Raw genomic sequence first — 12,684 nt, forward strand, 5'->3', positions numbered from 1 at the left:
TAATCCATGCACAGCCTGAGGGAGCTATCCTTTTTTTTTTTTTTTTTTGGCAAAGAGCACTGGGGCTGCCATGGGAGAGGTGACAGGGCAAATTTAACCACAGGACAGGTTTTTATCAACAAACAGTCTGAGCTCCTCAAGCTCAGCGGGACTCATATTATACAGCTTTGTCAAAACAATGACATACCCTGGACTCAACAAGGACATAGAGTTCTTATCTCACTATGCATGCTAACCTTGTTTAACTCGTGTATCCACGTTCCTCACAATTTATTTTATTTGGGACAATGTGACTGGAAGGGGATGGTAGTGATATGGAATGGAATTTTGAGTTTAACTCCCTGGTCTTGGGATGAGATAGTTGCCAGTGCAGCAATTCACATACAGGAATGTTTCACACTTGGATGGAGACAGATGGGGCCAGCAGCAAATGCTGGGGTGGGAGCCGTTGATCACTGGCATAGACAGTTTTATTTCTCCTATGTTTGCTTGTTTGTTTGTTTGTTTGTTTGTTTGTTTGTTTGTTTATATGCCGCCCTCCCCGAAGGCTCAGGACAGGTTACAGGGAACAAGAAAAGATACAGATAACGTATGGTAACAGGTGATAACAGTAATAACATTATAGCAACAATAACTTAACATGATCATAACAATAACATTAGAAAATCGAATTGCAAGAGCCTCTGCTCAACTCTTACTGGGACCCAGTGGGTTAGGCAAATTGGTGTCCATCGTAGTGGGGGGGGGAAGCTTGGGGGCCAATAGGAAGTGATGGTTTGGGTTGACCTCAACCAAATGTCTGGTGAAGGAGCTCCCTGTGGAACTGTTTAGGTTCTGTCAGGGCCCTGATCTCCTCTGGGAGCTTGTTCTACCAGGTGGGGGCCAGAATGGAGAAAGCTCTGACCCTAGTTGAGGTCAAGCAGGCTTCCTTGGGGCCAGCGACCACCAGGAGGTTGGAAGTAGCAGAGTGCAAGGCTCTTTGAGGAGTGTAGGTAGAGAGGCGATCCCTCAGGTATACTGAGCCCAGACCGTGTATGGCCTTAAAGGTGATAACCAAAACCTTAAGCCTGATATGGAATTCAACCGGGAGCCAGCGCAGTTGCTGGATGGGCTGGATGTGGGACCTCCGAGGTGTTGCTGTGAGGAGCCTGGCAGCCGCGTTCTGAACCAATTGCAGTTTCTGGATCAAGGATAGGGGCAGGCCAGCGTAGAGCAAGTTACAGAAGTCCAGCCTAGAGGTGACTGTCGTGTGGACCACTGTAGCTAGGTGTTCCAGGGCCAAGTAGGGTGCTAGTAGTTTGGCTTGGCGAAGGTGGTAAAATGCCAGCCGTGCTACCGTCATGATCTGAGCCTCGATTGAGAGGAGGCATCAAGTATCACTCCCAGGTTCCTAGGTGGAGTGGGCCACTTTTAGCTGCACTCCATCCAGATTGGATAGGTGTGTTTCCTGCCCAGGCACAGGACCTCCGTCTTTGAAGGGTTGAGCTTCAGACGACTCTGCTTGAGCCACAGAATTTTGTGAACTACAACTGAATTCAAGGGGACTGATTGACTGTTTGGGCAAAGAATTATCATACTTGGCTGTGTGACACAATTTACTAATTTAAATTGAGAGTGCTCAAAGAACTTTCCAGAGAACTTGCACAGCCCTTGTCCATCAACTTCGGGACCTCTTTAAGGACTGGAGATGTCCCGGAGGACTGGAAGAGAGCAAACGTTATTCCGATCTTCAAAAAAGTGAGGAAGGATGACCCGGGAAACTACAGACCAGTGAGCCTGACCTCTGTTGTGGGGAAGATAATGGAGCAGATATTAAAGGGAGCAATCTGCAAACATCTGAAGGACAATTTGGTGATCCACGGAAGTCAGCATGGATTTGTCTCCAACAGGTCCTGTCAGACCAACCTGGTTTCCTTTTTTGACCAAGTAACAGGTTTGCTGGATTGGGGAAATTCGGTTGATGTCATTTACTTGGATTTTAGTAAAGCTTTTGACAAGGTTCCCCATGATGTTCTGATGGATAAATTGAAGGACTGCAATCTGGATTTTCAGATAGTTAAGTGGATAGGGAATTGGTTAGAGAACTGCACTCAAAGAGTTGTTGTCAATGGTGTTTCATCAGACTGGAGAGAAGTGAGTAGCGGGGTACCTCAGGGCTCGGTGCTCGGCCCGGTACTTTTTAACATATTTATTAATGATCTAGATGAGGGGGTGGAGGGACTACTCATCAAGTTTGCAGATGACACCAAATTGGGAGGACTGGCAAATACTCCAGAAGATAGAGACAGAGTTCAACGAGATCTGAACACAATGGAAAAATGGGCAAATGAGAACAAGATGCAATAAAGATAAGTGTAAAGTTCTGCATCTAGGTCAGAAAAATTAAAAGCATGCCTACTGGATGGGGGGTATGCTTCTAGGTAGCACTGTGTGTGAACGAGACCTTGGATTGTAAACTAAACATGAGCAGGCAGTGTGATGCAGCGGTAAAAAAGGCAAATGCCATTTTGGGCTGTATCAACAGGGGCATCACATCAAAATCACAAGTTGTCATAGTCCCATTGTATACGGCACTGGTCAGACCACAGTTGGAGTACTGTGTGCAGTTCTGGAGGCCTCACTTCAAGAAGGACGTAGATAAAATTGAAAGGGTACAGAGGAGAGTGACGAAGATGATCTGGGGCCAAGGGACCAAGCCCTATGAAGATTGGTTGAGGGACTTGGGAATGTTCAGCCTGGAGAAAAGGAGGTTGAGGGGGGACATGATAGCCCTCTTTAAGTATTTGAAAGGTTGTCACTTGGAGGAGGGCAGGATGCTGTTTCTGTTGGCTGCAGAGGAGAGGACACGCAGTAATGGGTTTAAACTTCAAGTACAACGATATAGGCTAGATATCAGGAAAAACATTTTCACAGTCAGAGTAGTTCAGCAGTGGAATAGGCTGCCTTTAGAATCATAGAATCATAGAATCATAGAGTTGGAAGGGGCCATACAGGCCATCTAGTCCAACCCCCTGCTCAACGCAGGATCAGCCCAAAGCATCCTAAAGCATCCAAGAAAAGTGTGTATCCAACCTTTGCTTGAAGACTGCCAGTGAGGGGGAGCTCACCACCTCCTTAGGCAGCCTTTTTGCTTTATGTCATGATACTAGTTCATAGTCTGAGGAAGAGGGCTTGCACTCGAAAGCTCACATCATGAATAAATCTTTGTTGGTCTTAAAGGTGCTACTGGACTCTGAGTATGACCTGTCAACCAGTTATTGATCCACCTCATAGAATTAGGATCCATACCGCATTTTACCAACTTGTGAACAAGAATATCATGTGGAACCTTATCAAAAGCTTTAGCATCATGACATAAAGCTTTACTGAAATCCAGATAAACTATGTCCACGGCATTCCCCTGATCCAGCAAGGTAGTTACTGTCTCGAAAAAAAGAGATAAGGTTGGTCTGACATTACTTGTTCTTGCAAAATCCTTGCTGAGGCTTAGAAATAACAGCTCTCTGTTCCAGCTGGCACAATTCTTGTGCTAAAAGATCTGAAATTAGGTTTACCAGAATCTTATGCTCAATCTTTTAACTTTTCAAATAGTGGTCTCATTACATGAGCTCATTAAAGGCATTAATTCTACTCTTTTTGATGTATTAAATAGAATCATAGAATCATAGGGCCATTTCGCACGGGGATCTTTGTTGCAAATTGGTCACTGAATGAAAAATCGCCATTTAAAATAGTGGAATTCGTCGTTTTGCATACCTGGCTTTGTAGTGGAATCAGTTGCGTTTTTTAGCGTTTCCCACAGGCTTCTGGTCTCGGCAGAAATCGCTAGAAAGGAAGCGCTATTGCCAAGCTCGTCCCGCCCCTGGCCGTCAAGCAGCCAATGGGCAGCCGTTAGCATGCTCCCAAACAGCCCCTTTCCCTTTAAGAAAGGTTTAAAAAAAAAAAAAACACACCCATTGTAACGAATCTGAGTAGATTCGTTGCAATGGAGAGACCCATCCAGCTGCCTGGGGTGTTTGAGCTGTAGTTTGATTGTTTGATCGTTAACACGCTGGCTCCGTTTGATTGTTTGATCGTTAACACGCTGGCTCCGAGTGAGAAAAAAAAAATCCCCCCCCTCTCACGGCCCGATTTTCGGCTGAATGGAATGTGTGAAACTGAAGGTCACTTAGTGACTGAAGGGGAGGGACTGAAGCCGGGGAAGCCTCTGTTTGAGCTGTCATTTGATCGTGGCCATGCTGCCTCCGAGTGGAAAAAAAAAATCCCCCCTCCCCCCCCCACGGGCGCGATTTTCAGCCGAAACAGTGTGAAAAATAAAGGGAAAATACATCAGCAAACGGGCTTCTGCGGGCTTCTTGTGCTTAGTGACTAAACTGCTCTGAGGAGGGACTGCAGCCTGGGAAGCCTCACTGGCTAAACCGAGGCTCGCCGGTGCGTTGATCTCCACTCGCTCGGGGAAAAAAAAATGGCGATCGCTTCGCCGGAAGTTTGGAGGACAGGCTCAGGAGGAGGGACTTTGAAGAACCCACAACAATGGTAACGCACAGGTCTTTATCGCTATTGTTGCAGATTGGTTGCAGGAGTGTATCGCTATCCGGAGGGTGAATCCACTTTTCTGGATTCCCCTGAAAGCGCCACAACGAAGCGCTTTTTGCTGATTGGTTTCAGGATTGTTGCAGATTGTCTACGACGTCGTGGGTTATGGCAAATTAGTAGCGTTTCCAATTAGCAACCATTGTGCTATTTTGAAGCCGTGCGAAATGGCCCATAGAGTTGGAAGGGGGCATACAGGCCATCTAGGCCAACCCCCTGCTCAATGCAGGATCAGCCCAAAGCATCCTAAAGCATCCAAGAAAAGTGTGTATCCAACCTTTGTTAAATATCAGAAGGACTCTCTATAAGAGTCATTGTCCCAGTTTTGGGTGGATCACCATGTTGGTCTGAAGTAGCAGAACAAAGTTTGAACCCAGTGGCCACTTTAAGATTTATTCAAGGTATATGTTTTTGTGTACATGCACATTTCCTCAGATACAATGAACTCAGAATTACCAGTTCATACATGCTGGTCTTAAAAGTGCCCCTGGACTCAAACTATGTCCCAGTTTTGTTGAGCTACAGGTGTTGATGACATGAAAGGTAGGTTATCTGTAAACACAGAGCTGTTATTTTTCGGGTCTTCTAACCTTGGTCAGTTTGGACACAGATATGCTTGGAATGTCAACATACCTCAGATTGTTTCTGTATTACGTGAACACTCAGCACTGCAACCATGGAAGTTCTAAACCACATTTTTCATAGGAACACAGTGAATAACTTGCAAGTGACAATCCATATTTCATAACTTTGTCCTCATTAGATTGGATTTCTCCACTATGACATTTCTCCACTCCCATAACTGACAAATGCTTTGTATTTTTTAAGCTAAGCTGGTGTTATGGTAACAGGCCTCCATTCTACTTTTTTCCCCCTACTTTAGGCTATCATAAGATGTTGGAAATGGGGTCATGTTGCAGTTTCAAGGTCTAGAAATGGGGAACAAAGTACTGGGAAATGGTCAGTCATGTGGGTAAAGCCAATTGAAATCATCTGGTGTTTGGAGACAATCATGGGTGGGTGGGTTGAAACTTCACTGGAGACTTCACAAGGCTGAAGGGACCCAGCGTATCATTTCATATTCTCTCAGGCTGGTGGAGAAGATCGTACCTGTGTTATCAAACTAACCACTTTTTAAAGGCCAGTTTTGAGTGTGGTCTTCCAGAATCAAAAATACTCCGTTTTTAGGTTTGCAAACCGGGCTGAATCTGCATGGAGTTTTAATTACAATCCCAGGTTGAGTCAGTCCCTGCCATCTACACTGTATTTGATTTCCATTTTGATTTTGGGTGATTTAAATTTTCCCTCTGCAACAAGCATGCTTCATCTGGAGTGACCCTACCTTTACCCCACGAAATCTTGGAGAAGACTCTTGCGAGTCCCTTGGACTGCAAGGCGAATAAACCGGTCAGTCCTAGAGGAGATCAGCCCTGACTGCTCCTTGGAAGGCCAGATCCTGAAGATGAAACTCAAATACTTTGGCCACCTCATGAGAAGGAAGGACTCCGTGGAGAAGAGCCTAATGCTGGGAGCGATCGAGGGCAAAAGAAGAAGGGGACGACAGAGAATGAGGTGTCACTGAAGCAGTAGTTGCAAACTTAAATGGACTCCAGGGAATGGTAGTGGACAGGAAGGCCTGGAGGATCATTGTCCATGGGGTCACGATGGGTCGGACACGACTTCGCACCTAACAACAACAACAAAGGAACACAGTAACTACATTTTATTTATTTATTTTGGATCCCTTGCTCAGTCTGGTGCTGTGCTAAAAGTATGCTGATGGACATTTTCCTTTGTAATTTTGGATGGTGGTAGTGGTTCTCTGTAACACTTAGACCTCCACTGTCTTAGATATGCCATTTTAAAGGGAATTCTGGGGGAAGGCTGGCAGTTGGCATGGCTATTCCTCCAGGGTCACACAAGGCAGTAAACTAACCTTGTGATGACCAGGTGCTGGGCAGCAAGAGACATAGAAGCAAGGCTCAGAAGTTCAAAGGGAAGCTGGGAGTCCTGACCTACCCAGTGGGTGCTTCCATACAAAGGTGAAGTAGTGATGGTGAGTTTCTGGAGAAAGAGAGCAAGAAGCTCTCCAGATGTTGGGAAAACCTTGGAGTGGGCACAGTGGAATAAGGCCTTCAGACCAGAGCAGGTCCGTCTGACACAGGGAGCAAAGGAGATCTCACTCTGTCATGAACCAAATCTTCCCTTGCACTTGGCCAGGAAGTTTTGCACATAGGCCCTGGAATGTTCTGGGCCTAGAGCCACACTGATCCTGTGGGATTGTTCATTGGCCAAACTCCTTCTGGAGAGATCTTTTGATGACAATTCCCCTGTTGGACGAGAGCAGATACATTCCGCCACCCCCTCCCCCCCCCCATGAGAGGCTTCCCAAAATTAGTTCATAGTATGGCATGGGATGAAGCCATTTTTAGACAATTTATGAATAATCATTCTCTGATGGGTCAGCTAGTGGCCAGCTGCTGGACATCAGGATAGACTGCCTGTTCTGGGGTTCCAAGCCTCCAGGAGGGAGACCTCCAAGAATATGGATGCGAGTTCCTCCAAGAAATGCCAGAGGTCATGATGTGGAGCCAGATAATGGCAAATCGTGTACAAATGTCCCTTGCCCAGCTGCCAGAAAACCCTCAGATCTCCAGGCTACACTGCACACATGGCACACAACAAAAATAATATATGGTATTTGACCCACTGCGGTCTCTCTCCTCCCCAAACTCCACCCCCCAGGTTCCACCCCAGATCTCCAGGAATTTCCTAACACCACAGGTAAGTGGGGGTGGGGGTGAGAAACTAACTTGCAAGTGCCCTGAAGTAGCACGACAAAATTTGGCACCTTTCAGACCAACAAAGATTTATTCATAAGAGTATAGGTATAAGGTGAAAGTAAATTAGTAGTAAATTAGTAGTAAAAGCTAATCAACTGAACCCAAAGGACTCATTAGCTTTTTAAGCAAAAATTATCATTCTGCATTACACAGTTTACTAATTTACTTTTTACTTATATCTGTACTCTTATGATCCTTGTTCCATTGTCTGAGGAAGTGTGCATGCACTCGAAAGCTCATGTTTTGAAAAAAATCTTCGTTGGTCTGAACTCAAATTTTGAAAGTACCCTATTAGCAATGCTCCATAACTTTTGTTTTGCAATCCGTTCTGTATTTTCTTAACCCCAAATGCCTCTGCCATGCTTTTGGTCTTTATAAAGTAACCTTTTGTTAATGGTTCCATGTTCATTGAGGGATTGAGATGGATTATATCTCCCCTCCCCCTCTAGAAACATACTAGTCAGGAGGAGATCTGGAAAATTCACCATCATTCTAGTTTCCTGATGGTGCTTGACAGATGCTGCTCATTCAAATTCTGGCTGCTTGATAGGCTCTCTGTCAAAACCATATAGCAATTTTTTTGCCATTTGTATAATTCAGGGGTAGGCAAACTGTGGCCCTCCAGATGTCCAGCAAATGCTGGCAGGGGCTCATGGGAATTGTAGTCCTTGGACATCTGGAGGCCCACAGTTTGCCTACCCTGATATAATTCACTGGGTTAGGGGTCAATAGTAGCTGTCTTCAGGTAGTTAGCTAGCTCTGGAATTTCAGCTCTGCTGTTTTGATCCCTGTGAAAGTGTTCTACTTCTTCATCCTTGTAACTACAGGTGTCAGTTGTGCCATCTGGTGTCATCTGGAGTGTTTTTGTGCCTAAACAATTAGGTAGGGGAATCCCGAGAGTTAGAGGTTAAAGCAGAATAATGCATTCTGGGAAGGCAATTTCAGCAATGACCTTAGAGATGTTACCATCATTGTATTTTCAATAAAGAGATTTTCTTAAATGAAGTCAGCTTATTGGAAGCAATCGACTGAACTCTCACAGCCTCCTAGCTGTTTTTCAGCTGCACCCTGGTTAGAGCAGGCCTTTGAACCTCTGCCTCCCACAGGGCCCACCCAATTGTTGACCTCCTAAATTTGCAGAATCAACCTGGAATGCAATTTCCCAATCTATTGAATCAGCAATCTTGGTTATTTATTAATTTACTCTTACTAAATATTGGACATTGAACTGTATGCTGAGTCAGGGTTATCATATTCTGCAAAAGCAAACAATACGGTGTCTTTCTCAACTGTCCACTTCAAAAAAAGTTGTCACTATGACAAAATTAAGCCAAGCTCATTACTACTAACTTGGAATATTCCTAACTTCCCAACCCCAAAAGAAGACATTTTTATCCTTAAAAAAAAAGGACTCAAAAGAGGACAGACACCAAAAATTGAAGACATCCTCCCTGAAGATGATTTACCCATCTTTGAAACCCTCCTCTGCACATGCTCCAGTTTCTCTACATCTTTCTTCAGTTGTGGTGCCCAAAACTGAACACAGTACTCCAAGCGAGGTCTTACCAGAGCAGAGTAAAGCAGTACCATCATCTCACTTGATCTGGATACTATACTTCTTTTGATATAGCCCCAAATCTTGTTTGCCGTTTTAGCTATCGAATCAAATTGCTGGCTCATGTTCAGTGCGTGGTCTACTAAGACCCCTAGATCCATTTCACATGTACTACTGCCAAAATAAATCTCGCCCATCCTGTACTGATGCATATGATTCTTCCTACCTAAATGAAGAACTCTACATTTTTCACTATTGAAATTCATTTTAGTCCTGTTTTCCAGCCTGTCAAGATGATCCTGTATCTTGATTCTGTCTTCTGGTGTTTAGCATTATCTGCAAATTTAATAAGCACCCACTCTGTTCCTTCATCCAAAATATTTATGAACTAGGGGCAAAGCCCGTTGTCTCCAAGAATACAACGGGCACTAGAGCTTAGCAGTGGGAAGAGGAAGGGGAGGAGTTGTCCAGTCTGTAAGGGCATGGGGTTGTCATGTGTGTTGTGTGGGAGATTGTGGTGGCATGGTGGCAAATGAGGCCATGGGTGTGGAGATATGGGTGTCAAGAACCTGTGGTGTGGAATGTTCGTTGATTGTGGGAGAGGACTGACATGTGGGAATTGTGGCATAGTGGTTACAGATGAGCTTTCCAGAGCCATGTCCTCAGATATGTGAAGGGAAAATCAGACTGGAGACTGTTCTTAGGGGAAGATTACATGGCAACCAATTCCCCCCAGTTCTGCGTCATTTCCCTTCTTGTGTGAATTAGGACACATTCACCGAAATGCCCCTCTGCCGTAATACACATAGGGTAGTCACAGTACACAGGTGTCCACCATGTTCCTTCTGTCTCCCATATTTTCACTGTTGGTAAAATGTTATGTGCCCACATGCTTCTTTCATGGTTGCTCCTTAGAAGAACGGATTTTTGTACCCTATTACTTACTACCCAAAGGAGTCTCAAAGCGGTTTACAAACACCTTTTCCATTTGTCTCTCCACAATAGTCAACCTGTGAGGTATGTAGGGTTGTGAGAGATCTGAGAGAACTGGGAATGCGCCGCAGTGACCCAGCAGGCCTCAGGTGTCTCAAAGCATTTTCCAATAGTCTTCCCCTTCTCTCCCCATAGCAGACTCCCCATGAGGGAGGTGGGGTAGCGAGCCTCACAGGGAAGCTGGCAACCCTAAGAGGAAGACTGTCTGTGCACAGCAGTCTTGACCTTAGTAAGGTTTTTAATACTGTTTTTTTATTTGCCCGGCCAAGGTTATTTGCCAGTTACTATTTCAGTTACGATGTGTCTCATTTGAAGGCTGGACTCTGAGGCATTGTACGATTTTGAAGTCCCACCTCCAAACCTCCAGGAATATTTCCAACCCAGGGGTAGCCAACCTACAGGTGTGGAGAGCTCCTGGAATTACAGCTCACCTGCAGAGTATAAAGATCAGCTCCCCAGGCAGAAAGGGCTACTTTGGACAGGGTTGTGGTAGAGAAGAAACATTTAAGGCTTCCCACACAGGTTGTTGTTGAATTGAAAGACTTGAGGCCTACTGCACAGGGTTGTTGTGCAGATGAAACAGGAGACAAAAGAGCCAGCTTCCTCTGCAGAATAACACTGTGCAGTGGCCTCAAATCTGCAGAGAGTTGCAAAGAAGAAAGACACATGGCTTGGCTGTGTCTAACCCCCGGCCAGAGCAGTATTTTACGTGAGAAGGGGCTTTTCTGTGGCCTCCCTGTCAAGTAACTGTTTGGCAGAAGGGGAAAGTCCCCCCCCCCCTCAAAAGGAAGGCCCTCAGGCTCCCCTGCGTTGCTCTTGGAAAGGCCTCCTCCCCTCAGTCAGGGCCTGTCAGAGGCTCCTTCGCAGCAGGCCTGAAGGGAGGGAGGGGAGGGGGAGCACTCTGCAGCCTCCTGCCAGCTCTGTCAGGGTTCTGAGGCAATTTGCAGTTGGACATGACAGTTAGGACAGCCTTGGGTTGAAAAGGGCAGGCGTAGCCTGTCCAAGCCTCTGTTCTCATCCCCCTTGGCAGCCCTGCTGACCTCCTCTCCCTTTGGTGGTCAGGAGCAGACTGGCAGCCAGACTGGGCTGGGTGAATGGAATTTTGGTCTGTCCTGGTGAGGGGCCAATAGGAAGGCACTTTGCGCGCCTCCCCATTGGCTGCTTCGCGGCTCCTGATTGGGCCCTCCGAGTTTTTATCCTGGACAGGGCCCGCCCTAACTCCTCCCCAGGTGGCCTTACTCTTTTATTTAATAGGACCCTGTCCTATTTAAAGATGATATGTTGAACAACACAGGGCCCAGGACAGATCCCTGAGGCACTCCACTCGTCACTCCTCTCCAAGAAGATAACGAACCATTTACAAGCACCCTTTGGGTGAGATCTGTCAACCCGTTCTCAGTCCACCTAACAGTAATAGGACCCATACCACATTTTACCAACTTGCCAGTAAGAATATCATGTGGAACCTTATCAAAAGCCTTACTGAAATCAAGGTAAATGATGTCCATGGCATTTCCCTGATCTAGCAAGATAATAACTTTCTAAAAAATCATAGGAAGAGAAATACTAAAGGGAGGCATAATTCACTTTTTCTGGCTGGCTTTGGGGGGGGGGGGAATCTATCATTCTCCACCTGGTTTGTCTCCTGGAAGAGCTGGCTTAATGAAATTCTATCAATCAATGAATCTTTATTTAAATGGTCATAGACAAGGACATAAATAAACATAAAAACCGATAAGTATATTAACAAATCCATATAGTCTGGAGATGCACAGTAATTCCAGGAGATCTCCAGGTCCCACCTGGAGGTTGGCTATTCCTGATCTGGAAATATTCCTTGAGGTTTGGAAGTGGGGCCTCAAAAGTATGCAATGCCTCCGTGTGCAAATATATAGCATAAAGTGATCAGAATTCTGCTTGGATCCTGCCTTGGACCTCAAACGCAGTCCTCAGCAGATCCACAAACGCACCACCAACCCTCCTTCTCCCCAAAATCCTGCAGCCATGGAATTGCCCCTCAGACAGAAGCAAAACCACTTTGGTTGATGAAGAACAAGAACCTGGGAGGCCCACTGAATTCCAGCAACCTAAATAGACGGGTACCAACGTCATGCAGCTCCATGTTTCTGGGAATTCCGGGTAGAAGAGGACAGCCCAGAATAGAAATTGCACTCATTGGAGTGGAGCCGTCATTATGGGTCTCCTAATTCTTCCCACCAGCTAAAGTCCTTTTCCAACTGAGAACTGCATCCACCATTTGTGGCTAGCACAGACTTCAGACCAGATGGACTGGCAAATGCCACAATGTTCATTGGCTCTGAATTTGTGACATGCAGGCCTGTTGTGCCCAGACAGCTTATCGCTGAGAAGAAGTTAACCCTTTAAACTCCACCTTGGATTCTTTGCCTGCTACACTCATCGCCCGCTCCCCCCCCCCCCACCACCTATATTGATTCTGCAGCTGCAACCAAAGAATGCTGTTTTTCTCAACTGGGGTGGAAACATCACTTGTGGTGTGTGTGTGCATGCAAAGGGGTTTTTAAAAGTGTTGTGCAATTCCCCTTTCACAGCTACATGGTACCATCAAGTCAGCGCCTTCCACTTAAATCCCTGTGGTTCGGTTCCTTGTACGAAAGGGAACACAAAGGAATGCAGGCAAAGTTCCAAAAAATCTGAAAACTGCTTGTGGAACTAACTGTG

Source organism: Paroedura picta, chromosome 5 (assembly GCF_049243985.1).
Source record: "Paroedura picta isolate Pp20150507F chromosome 5, Ppicta_v3.0, whole genome shotgun sequence".
NCBI classification, from domain to species: domain Eukaryota; kingdom Metazoa; phylum Chordata; class Lepidosauria; order Squamata; family Gekkonidae; genus Paroedura; species Paroedura picta.